At 31.5% G+C, this 13,062-nt stretch overlaps 1 protein-coding gene and 1 long non-coding RNA gene across 8 annotated transcripts in view; one reads left to right on the forward strand and one right to left on the reverse strand.

Annotated features, from left to right (window-relative positions):
* Nucleotides 1-13,062, reverse strand: part of LOC148237979 (uncharacterized) — a 34,300-nt gene that overhangs the window by 16,888 nt on the left and 4,350 nt on the right. The window lies entirely within an intron of this gene.
* The window catches only part of Camta (Calmodulin-binding transcription activator), a 307,476-nt gene that overhangs the window by 10,174 nt on the left and 284,240 nt on the right, over nucleotides 1-13,062 (forward strand). The window lies entirely within an intron of this gene.

Raw genomic sequence — 13,062 nt, forward strand, 5'->3', positions numbered from 1 at the left:
ATTAATTAAAATAGAGCTAGGGCATATATATTAAATATTGAAAGTTCTCTAATAATGCGCTACTTCAGCTCATAGAACATATCTAATATGTATTAAAAAAATAATTACAAAGTAGTTGAATGTAATCGTAGTGCGAAATTCAAGAGTTAATTTCTCATCTCATTACTTGTATTATTTTTATTTTTTTGTCATTATATTATTATATTATTACGCAAGAAAATAATATAGTTCCTCTAACATTGATATACGGTCAAACTTGACGAGTTTTTTGGTATTTGGCATTATCAAAACATATGTTTTAAATATGGTCATATAACAAAACTATGCGAATTTTTATTTTGATTGTAAATTTAGTAAAAAATATTTTGTTATAATGTTTTATTTATTCTGTTTCTTGAAAAATACTTTTGAGTATTTGACTTTTGAAATGCCACTTTTGAGTATTAGAAAAAGCTCTTTCTTCAAAATGGATAAAAACACATTTGTTACAATATGTCACTTCCTGTCTATATATAAAATATATAGACAGAAAAAAGCATTGCGTTTTGCTAAAAGGTTTATTAACAATAAGATAATACTCAATATCACAATTACGTAACAATTGAAACAATGGCGCTAACGTATATAGATAAATTTCCGTATCCACCCGTTGAACCGCTCGTTAAACACCATAAAAACTACCATTTTGTGCGTTAAAAATGCAATAGACAATGCGTCTAACGAAAGTAAAAATGGCTATTATGATCTACACCTTACATTAACGACCTTCGATACGTATTCACCTTGCAGTTAGACTTATTCAAGGCGCATATTTCATCGGTGAAATATGCAAGCGATGCAATTGGTAAACTAAGATCAGCATCTGGGATTCACTAGATGCGTCTCAAATTAAAAGTATTATATATCAGACACTTTATCACATCGGTAAACGTAAGATGGTGATAGACGAGTGATATTCGTCGCTGACTATTGATCTGAAATTCATGGATTCGAGTCGCATATATTTATTAATCCTAGATCTTCCTTATTTCACAGATGAATAGTGATGATTATATGAAATCGAGCATGCTCTTACATATAATGTATTTATAATTCTCTGATAACGAGCTAATTTTGCTCATAGAGAATATGTTATATGTATTCAACAAAAAAAGGTATTGCGCAGCTGTTTACTTTTTTAATATTTAGCATGCCGATAAATGATATTTTAAGTAATTAATATTATAGGTGCAACATTTCATCATTAAATACATTTATATTAAGACATTCCAGGAAGGAAAATATATTGAAAATATCACAACTGTACGAGATTTTTAATATTCAATATCTGCATGGTAGTATAAAAATATTACTCAATATCAATGTAGTACAAAAATATTACGAGCATCTCACAAAAAATGCTCGTAATATTTTTGTACTACATTGAAAGTAGGGTAAATTATTAATACTTAAAATCTAGATTACAGATATTGTAAGCCCTAGTTACAACCATGCAGCATATTAATGGATTTTATTTTAATAAAAGCTACCAGATTGTTTAAAGAAGTAAACGCAGAGAGAAACGTTTCGTATGAGAAATTGGAACTTTTTAATCGTTTTATATTTATATTTTATTTACTGTATATATACTTGTAAATAAATAAACGTATTTTCTTAGCGATGATTTAGTTTCCCGTTGTCTTCGAATAAATACGTTCCAGATATATAATAATTGAAACTAATCTGAATTGGTATTGTTAGTTTACCTATACGAATTTGTAGCAGAATTCGCTTTTGAGTAATTTATGTTGTAAATTTGCATATGAAACGTCTCCCACCACCGCAATCGCCAATCTAGTATCCCCTCCACAGCGCTTCTCAAACTTGAAGACCGTTCCGGTTCGACCCTCATAACTTACCCATTCAAAAGGAAACAAAACACACGCTTCCGCTGGTGTGTGCCGAGCAGAAAAAATATATATAGAAGAAAAAAGGACGGTAATGGAATCGCGCGGGGCGAATCGATTAACGAATCGAGGAGCACAGGGCCGTACTCGGCGCCCGAAATTCGCCATACATTTCTTTGTTTGGCGCTGGGAGGCAAAGGGAAGCTGCTGCTCGGTATCAATTTGTGTTTTATTATTTTCTCGAAGGATCGTTGTCATGTCGCAAAGTTGCCGTCATCAATCAGGATTTGCCCGGGGCGCCCCCGTTTCCGAACGCCATTATCTAAATAAATTTTATAGGCATAAATCTTTTAGTATGTTATGCCGCGCATTATGTAATGTATTGTACGCGATCGTATTGATGGAGCACTCACGCGGATTATTCTTTCCGCGTTTTCTCGATGTTTAACAACATAAAAAAATAAATATATTATGTATTTATGATGCGTCGTGTATCATGCGAAAGATGGTTAACTTGCTGTTTGACTGAACGTTTGATTTATTGTGTTTTTGATGTATTTTTTCGATTTTTCTAACAAGCGCTATCATTTTTATTCGATTAAAAATATATACATATTATATGTATTTATAAATTACTAATGAGAAATACTTTATATTTATTTATTTAGATTAAATTAGGACCATGGTGAACTAGCAAGTTACCCTTAAGCGTCACGATGGTCGAAAACAATAATTGTATTATCTAATACACAAAAAATGTATAAATATATACATAATTAGAATAAAATAATAAAACCAAACAAAAAATCATCAAATATCAAAATTAAATGACACTAACTGGACCAGCTCCTCATAGCTAACATTAAACCGGATGGAAACAGCCATAGACGAGGCGGAAAGTGCGGACGTTCTACCCCCGACGGATATCAACAGAGGACGCAATCGTGATTCTCGAAGATGTTCAAAACTGGAATTTCTCGAGAATAGCTGGATTGTCGACAGCACCTTTCAGTAATTTGATGAAATGCTTAGCGACATAGAACTTTCAGCGAGAACTCAGCAAATCGTATCCCAAAGCTCCTAAAAAAAAGGCGCTGGGATATAAGAACGGATAATAACCAAATGTCCTTTTGTAAAGGTATCTTTAATGATTTATTGGGCCGCGATGGTCCTTAGAATTCGTTGAGCCAATAATCTGCAAAAAATTTTTCCCCCATTTTACATATTTGGCTTTTAAAAATAACTCAAGAAGTTATTAATTTTTTGACTTATAAATCATTTTGGATTTTGCAAATATTTAATTAATGACATCAATGTCTGGTATTTTCGATTGTATAATTTCTCTTTAATTGAACGTTCGAATTTGGAGCTTAGCTCAGAATTGATATTTTACAATTTTTTAACAAAAATTTTAAGACCTCTTTGGCTGTTAATATTAATATTGAGACGATTGTTAATAACAGCTGTTGCTACCTTACAACAACATTATAAAAGTAATCTTTTTGGATTATCGAAAAAGAAAAATAGCCCTTAATCGTTTTGCATACTGCTGAATCCCATGCGTAATTTCCTCTAATCGGAGTGGGTTCTTAGATCACCAAAGCATAGATAAAGCCGCCAGCCGGTTAGAGTAATAGAAATTCGCAAAAAATGATGGTTATTCAAATACTTTCGATCTTCCAAGAAAGTATGCATATTTTTAAACATCTTAGTGCTTTCTTTTATTACTTAAGCAAAAGTAAGGCGAGTTACGGTGTTAAAAATTTGTAAACAATTTTTTGTCATTCCCAGACCCCAAATAAAACTTTCAGGCTAGGCATGAACCCGCTTTTACTTATGTAACGTTATTAAAAGAGCAGTGGTTGTAAACATTTTAAAAATATTGGTACAAATTCTATTTTATATAATAAAAATTGTTTTATAAAATTTTTCAAAAAATTTGAATTATAGATTTCACATTTTTTTCAAAAAATTCTCGAGTAGAAACGAAATTTGAGATTTGTCTTTATAATGCTAGGAGAAGTAGTGCCAAATTTATCATTTAAATACTAAAGGAAAGAATAAGTTCGAAAGTGTGTCGCTTTGAGGCCAAAATAGACTTTAAAAAAAATAGTAAAACTTTATTTTATAAGCATATATAAATTATCACATATATCGAGAAATGTAGATGCCACTATCAGGCCGTAAAGTTTAAATGGCAGGTAAACAAGTGTCACATCTTTTTTAATGCTGATTTGGGACAGATCTGGCGAATCGCAGATGAGGATGTTTGCGAGTCAATTGCATCGCTTCTTGGACATACCTACAAAATATTCACGCCTTAAAAGAGAAACGGTTCGGCGATCAGTAAACAAAGAGTAAAATAGAAACTGTATTATGCGCAGGGTAGAATACATTGTTGAGAGCGCGTTTTTTGGTGATACTTATGAGTGATTAACGTCTTAGGACGAATATGATATTATATGGTTTTTGCAATATTTATAATTAAACGAAATTGTTTGATCGCGAGATATTCCTTCTATTATTATGAAAAATAGTGGCCGTATTCTCAAACCGTGTTTTCGTTTGTTCAAAAAGATCGTTAGAATGATCTCGAAATTTTAACGAATTGTCATTTTGTTGAATATGTGTTATTCTATCCACTTTCCAATCAACACTTGTATTCATCGAAAATAATTTTAAGAGCATAAATTCATGATTTGTTCTGAAGAACGCATTTTTAAATATACTGTACCTACTATTACAAATTTATAAGCTTTGTTTTATTACGGTATCAGTTAACATTATACAGCTATATACTTTTTAAATATAAATACGTCACACATTCTTTTTGTATAACACACGGTGAAACCATACATGTTTAACGTCTGCCCTTTCGTTTCTATTTACGAAATGCCATTGACAACTATGTGTATCATCACCGTATAGCATACATAATTTTACACTTCGCATTTCGGTATTTTATTATAACCGCTTTACACGAGCAGCATCTTCGCGCTGGAATATATTGTAATGTATTATACGTTACGGGCAAAAGCGCTAAATCAGGATTTTGCCGAAATGGTGCACAAGCACGCTCCGGGTCTCGCTTTGTTTAAATGTAAACTAGTATAATTTGTAAACTCGGTAATACCCCGCCGTGTTTATATTTACATTCACTTTGAATCGCGGACGAATTGTGTAAACGACCGAATTAGCGAATATATGCAGCGACACTAATTTCGACGATTTTGCACTACTTGGGCATGCATTAAAATTAAAATATTTATCTAATTCTTGTTTTGTGCACTGTAGCGAAAAATGTTAATATACGACGGAAAGTCAGTAAGTAAGTTACTCATTTTATTTAATGCTTTTGTCCACCAAAAAGGCAGCGTACAATATATTTGATGTTGATAAATTGTGATTCCATTCCCCTGTTGTTTAAAGGGTACAAACAAAAAAATCACTCTAGGCGCAAGTTCATGACTATATGAGGGAGGTTGCTTAACTTCCAAAGAAATACCTTACGACAAACTTTGTCGAATGCTTTTTGAATGCCAGTATAGACTACATCGACATGGATTTTCTAATTGAGAGATTATATTGCCGCTTTTGAAAGGCACAAGAGTTTAGTGAGATATATACAATTTGAAAATAATATATGTTTTTTAGTCTTCTACAGTGTTAAACTAATAAGACGATGAAAAAATTTATATAAAAAAAACGTTTCATTAGAAAAGACTGACGACTATTTTTGGTTTAAAAATAAATAAATTTGCTGCGGAGACTTAAGTCTGGACTCCAATAAGGAGAAGGCACTTGGCGGACTCCGGCAGACACACTATGTGATCATAAGACGCCCCCTGCCCATGTCCATGACAACATACTGTCATGGACGCTCGCACCAGAGAGGGATCAACACCACCATACGAGCACCGCAACAGAGGGATCAAACACCGCAATACCGTCACTGCCACATCAACCAGAAATCTAAGGATCTTCCACGGACAACATCCCTGCGCCAGCTTCTCTACCACTGTTCAGAGAAAACATCTCGCCCATCATAGTCTAATATAATCTAAAAAAATTCTCACTATTTTCCACTTGCGTCTTACTAGGTGCGAAGTCCTTCCCTCAAGTTCAACACCCAAAATTGCTATGCTCAAAGCATAAGTTTTTAGGATATTATATTGATTTTACAATTTAATGAATTGTAAAGAATGTGCCATATATAGAATTAAATAGATCTGAAAAAATCTTCTATTTAAAAAAAATGCCTTTTTAATCAATTTTAAAGGCAAGCTATGTTTTAAATATAATTTCTAAACAAGGCATAATGAGTTTATTTAGCAGAAATTATTGGTTTTAAAAACTTGCAGATGCTGCAGTCTTATTTCATAGCTTTGGATGAAAGCACTGATATTAGAGATACGGTGCAATTTTTTTCGACGTATTGATAACGAATTAAATATTATCAAAGAAGGTTTTTCACAGAATTGTAAAAAGCAATACTAGCAACATTAGCAAGATTTCGCTTAACCATCACATGTATAATATAGACACTTGTGATGTTCTAGCTATGTTTGATAAAGGAAACACTAGCTAAACTATTTGATTAAGATAGTTTTCATTTCATAAAGTATTTGGAAAGAGGCGTTAAAAACGGAAAAATTTATAAACATCAGCATTTTCACAATAAATTCGATTAAAGCATATTTAAAGACACTTTTTAACATTTATATTATTAAAGATTCATACGAAAAGTACAATTAAACCATTAAATATTACAAAATAAATAAATACACATATATTTTCTAGCTCCTTGCAGCTATCGCCGAAAACATAATTGTATTTAGTAAGAAGCTGGAGGTCTCTTGCAATAGGTGCATTCTCATTCACTGACGGCCTGGCCGTGACTGTTAAGAATAAGGGACGCGATCGCGATTTTCTAGAGCGTTCTGAAATTTTCAGCTCGCAGCTAAAGTCACCGATAATTGACATATTGTCAAAATAACCCATTAGAAACATTAAAAATTGTTTCATCAAGTAGAGGCTACACCGAGAATGCATTAAATTGCATTATAACGCTTCTAGTAGAGGCACTAGTATGATATCCTTAGAGTTTTATTACCCATGATAATAAGATCATGGAGAATAATTGGGAAAGTAAATAAATATTCACTAGGATCAAGAGGGCCAACCAATGCTACTTTAGGGTATGAAAACTGCTACTAAGAAATATAAATGATAAAATATATATATATGAAAATTGCGCGATTGTTTAAAATCTGCAGCGTTTCAACAGTTTTTTATATAAAAGATTTTCGGAATTAAGCAAAATTTTGACATTACAAAATGCCCAATAAAAATAAATAAAAAGTCATTGCACGATGCTGATGGGCTTAACCCTTAAATGCATTTTTTTAAATTCAAAAAAATAAAAATTTTATATTAAAATTTGGCTGAAAATGACGACAAAAATAATTAAAAAAATATTCAGGCTTATTTGTAGATTATATTTATAAAAAAATGCTTGTTGTTATTATGCAACATCATGCAGAATTCAAACAAAATATATTAAAATTGAAAATATTATTACAAAAATATTTTCAAATAGAAATTCTTAAAGCAATTTTTTTTCTTATTAAAACATAAGAACACACCACATTTTTCACAAATTGTTTTTGAAATTTCATTGCATTTTGGCAGTTTCAATATGTTTCTCTTGATCATTATGGATCAATATAATACTTGCACTAATAAAAACTAATTTTAAAATTCCCAAATATGTGACAAGTTTGCACCCAAAGATTTTTTTTAAATGGCATTATAACGCGTACAGAGACATTTATTGGAATAGTTTGAAAGCATAATGGCTCGGCGTTTGTTACACATATATAACAATATGCAATAGTGTTTTTTTATTGAACGTATATTGAGTTATAAGCGCCCAAATCAATTGTTGCAGATTTGCAACACCATGCATTTAAGGGTTAAATGAGGGAAAGATGGGAGCTCAGATGACTTTTATTTTTCTAGCTTCATGTAGTTAAAAACCGTAAATGAATATTTTAAAACGGTTTTATGTTCAAAACTGTCGTATTTTAAAGCCTAAAAATTCATAGCTAGGAATTAAAAATATAGATATATAGTATACGAAAGCGAGGGGTGATAACGTGTCGATTTTAAGCCACAACACACCAATAAATGCACTGTCGTGCTACTTTCAGCGTGCGTTCGGAGGAAAATTACTTTTGTTCCACATTTTTAACACGCTCAGAATTTAAATATTTAACTATTCAGCACACTTTTCAGCAGCGGTACACCCACATTAGTTCGAAGACGTAGATTTTTCAATTTATAACATCGAATGAGAGAGTAATCGCGAGTGGGCCAGAGCGGATGATTGATTTATCACATTATAACTTCCTCTCGTGTTTATGTTCGTGATATGATCAAGCTCGGTTGTTTGCGTATTTGTGGGAAAATAATCAATAACTCGTGTTATATTATGTGTGTGCCCGTGTGAATGTGTATGGCATATCCTGGGTTTATATTGTCAATAGATAGACAATTATCCGCGCTTGGAATGCGCATATTAAAGCAGAGTGTAAATGTTTGTTTTAATTTATTTTTTCATTTCCTGAACGTTGGATGCTTATTTTTTAAATTGCTTTTAGCATGTGCATAATATTCATAATGGGAAACAATTGTATTTTTTATCAGATAAATAACGCTTTTAAATTATAAAAATAATTTGTCAGGTTTTTTATTTTTGGAATGCATACGACAACGTAGATTAAAAAAAACAGTTCACTGAATTTTATTGGATGTTTTAGGTACTACACAATAAGATACTATTAGAAATAAATAAATAATCATTTTTTGTGATAATTAGTGACTCTGACACAATAATATTTTAAAGCAGTACAGAAAAAGAAGGAAGTAATTAATAACCCGCCTAATAATATTCTAAAGTGTGATATATAAAAATCTAATAAAATACTCGAGAACCAATTATAAGGAAAGGATATTTGATTGTTACACAAAAGATATTATAGAATCAGCATAATATACAAATTTTATTAGTCTTATAATGAATATGTATGCAATTATAACAATAATTACTCTCTAGCAGAACTGTTCGGATAAATATACTCTTTGTAACGAATACCAAAATAACGAATCTTCAAATTTTCCCCGAAAAACTTTCATACAAAATGTTTTCATTGTAACGAAGACTGATCTCAATATAACGAAGTATTTTGATCCGAATTTAAGAATGACTTTGTTTAGTAACGTTTTTTTGTTACTAATATCCGATTTTTCAGCCGCTATAAAATGAGCAAAAACAAACCTTTTACTTGATTTTATATAAACATTTTACTAGTATTGAACTGATTATTTTAACTTTGCTTGCACAAAGTTAATGCATATATGGATATATATATATACGATATACCAATCTATTTGCAGAAATATATATAGGCTGTGTAGTGATTTGAACGGCACACGGTGGCCGCTTTGTCGTACATCTAAACCCGATAGCGGCGTATTAGTATGCTAGAGTGTACATTTCAAGAGAACTATAAATTGAACTGTGTGCTAGTTGGAGCAGTAGATTGGAACTTTGCAAATTTATTGCGTTGGGAAGTTGTGGCTGGCATGTCCGTCCGTGGTGCGTGATTTAATTGCACTACCCATTTATACATACAAACATACACACAAACTATTTCCAGTAGTAATGCACTGAGCGGCGTGCTAATAGGTTATACGGGGAGCGGGTTAGTAGTTAAGAGTACACCTTGAACTACTCTATAACAGTCGCCTGTCAATTATCCGGCCGGCTCTCTGAAAATAGACGGACGCCACGTTTGATGTGTTTATATCACACGCCGAGCCTTTCCTATGAGTTTATATTGGGGATAGTGATGATTTTGAAACGAATTTCAATAACATATGCATAGAATGATGTTTTAAATAAATTAGCACTTCAAATTGAATTAGTAATTGATAAACATTACTGAAAATCTCTTTGGCCATGATGAGTTGCATATTCATCAGTCTTTCGAGTGGTGTGCTAGAACTCGGTTTCCACTTGAAAAGTGTCTTAGACAATCGGTTATCCTCTATTCTTACATGTCTTGTTCACTTGAGCCTTTGAGCTCAGTGGGAAATCCGCATACATATTTATTATGTATTGTTTCCCTCTTGGGACTTTTTTTGTTTCTTATAGTCTCCTACAAGCTTCATAGATATAGAGATGCTGCAAATCTATCAACGATATAGTCCATGCTTCATTAATTTGAATCACTTACTTTGTAAGCGAATAGGTATCTATATACAATATCTGAATCCATGAGGTTCTGCTTAATTTTTCGAAAAAAACAATGATACAAATTACTCCTTAAAATTACATTTTCATGTCTATAATCATCAAATATAAACAATAACATATTCATATTTAAAGATCTTTGTGAGCTAGTCAGATGCTGGCAATAATTTATATTCGACGATGTCTAAGTTAACCCTTAAAGCTTTCAAGACACTTTCTTTATAGTTTTTTCGAAAGTGTTTTAACCAGAAATACTTGCAGACTTGCGAGTGGTATTCAAGCAAGGATGAAATTTTATTAGACAAAGATAGCTATAAGCCATGCAATGACGATGACTCGGCTTTGCAAGCGGAGCGCGTTTAACTTTACTACGATTTGTCTTCTATACAGTTTTGATTTAAGCCCGGAGTTTAAAAAATAAATGAAATACTAAATTGAAATACAAAAAATTGAATAACATTCTTAAAGTGATTTAGTCTAGCATAGGCCATAAAGAGTAACGATTTATGCAAGATTTGGTACAATTAGAAAGAGTGGTAGAGTGGGGTGTGTCTATAAATGTTAATGAGAGACTGGAGTGTGGGTGAATTTAAAACGGATCGCATTCTAAATAATATATATATTGAGACGGTGGAAAAATATAATGATTATATTTTAATCAGGGTTCTTAAAAGTACAATTGAGTAAAATTTAAAACGGATAACATTCGAAAGTGGTTTTATAATAAAACAAGAGGCAGTGGGTATCTAAAAAAAGGTGAATTATTTTAAGCAGTCTTAAAAATAAACCAGGCAAAATATAATCTGTCAAAGGGTGTAGAGTAATGGTAGGGGTGGTATCTAATATGTTAGCTGTGGAGCCGTTTTTAAACAATATTATCTATCGCAATCAAACAAACAGAAAAATTTTCATGATATAAAAATATATTTTTTTAAGAAAAGTCGGAATAGCGTAGTCTGTATGGTCTTGACTGGTTCGCGGGTTCGAGCCAAGCAGCAGACTTAAATTTATATTTATTAAAATGCGATAATATTAAAACTGGCATTAGCTGCAAAGTAAGATTTATAATTTATAAAGATGTCATCGATTTTCAAACTGAAAAGTCTAGTGTTTTTAATACCAACTTGAATATTAACTGAGTCTGATTAGCACACCCAATTAGTATAGGCCTACCCCATTGTAGCGCATTGGGCTTACGCCTGTACGATTACATTGGTAGAGTAAAAAAAGAAGAAGTAAATATTTAAAAAATTTTCACTTCTAGAAAAGTGTAAATACATTATTATTTTATTCATTTAAATAATATTGTATATGTTAAAGTGAATGCCTATTATCGTCTTTTAGTAAAGTTATATATTTACTAATATTAATAAAATTACACTAAGTCAGTTAAATGAATCAGACAATTGATTTATTGTACAATTTTACTGCTTACTATCAGTGAAACTGTATTTGTTTAACTTATAGAGAATTGTGACATCACATCTTTATTTATATTACTAACCTGAATCAATAAATCTAATTAAAATTGAGACACTTGGGTTAGTGTTAGATCTTTCATTATGTCAAGTTTGGTTTGGTTATAGCAAAGTTTAACAATTATCATAATGAGTTTAATAAATATTTTAGAGCAGCATATAATTAGTCAAATTATATTTTTGCTAGTAAAAATATAAATGAAAATGTATTCTAATATGATATCACTGAAACGTCAGTGAAATTTAACACCACTGTAACATATATTATATTTATAAAATGACGCTTAACATTATAGACAAAAAATTATCACAGTAGCAAATCGCTTGTGGGGCCTAAAATTTATCCACCCTAATATAAAAAGTATTGTATAATATAATTACATATACACAGAATGTACATATATAAAGAAAATGAAAGTGAGAGTAGTGATGTTTCTCGCACTTCTCGCCCTAACGATGTCCTTCTGCTTCGATATAATGGTATTCTTTGCAGTCCAATGTATTTGGAGCATTATTCTTCAAAACTACTTTAAAACACATCGATTCTTTGTTATTTTATTTTTTAATGATCCAGATATCCATATTTATGAGATAATAGGTAAATACAATAAAGTTCTTAAATTTAATGTATTGTTTTAATAATAATTTAAGGATGTAATAGTAAATGTAATACTTTCATAAAAAATTGACTTTGTAAAATGTTATTTTAAGAGAACATTACGAGTGTTATATAAAATCCTAAATCTTAACTCAATCAGCTATGAACATAAACATAGGCATCGTAAAAATGGAAAACCAAGCACGTATACGAGCTTTCCAATATATAAAATCAACCCTGAAAATTACATTTTCCCATATCCCCCTAATGTAACTTCTTACCCATAAGCAATAATTTAATTTCACGTTCAGTTAAAAGCGAATTTTGTTAGGTCACGTCATCTGCTACGTCCATCAAGAGTATAATATCAATATTGACTTGGACTAAATTCTTAACCCTGCCACCCCCACCCACCGGCAAAACTTTATTGTTGAAATTTGAATGGATTTTTTTGAAAGCCACGATATTGGATCGTGTCAAAAGCAGACTTTTTTTTACAAAAGTTTACACATTTTACTGAAACTCGAGCGAATCACTCTAGATATCCTTGAATATTTTTTTGGGACATCAGAACCACCGCGGTCGTTCCTCTGATAAGTGTTTTCTCGTGAAAATTACCTCAAGTTATGGGTGCTTATAGACCGGCAGCAAAAACCCTCTCTAATGAGGTTACGTAAAGATCTACCCGGGTAAAATAAGTAATGCTCGAAACGTTAAATCGGATTGCGTTTCAGTTAAACTATTTCACCGTGTATGTATCATACAAAATACGGATATTGACGT

This window comes from Plectrocnemia conspersa, unplaced genomic scaffold (genome assembly GCF_051122295.1).
Source record: "Plectrocnemia conspersa isolate PC_06_02 unplaced genomic scaffold, ASM5112229v1 ptg000002l, whole genome shotgun sequence".
Taxonomy (NCBI): domain Eukaryota; kingdom Metazoa; phylum Arthropoda; class Insecta; order Trichoptera; family Polycentropodidae; genus Plectrocnemia; species Plectrocnemia conspersa.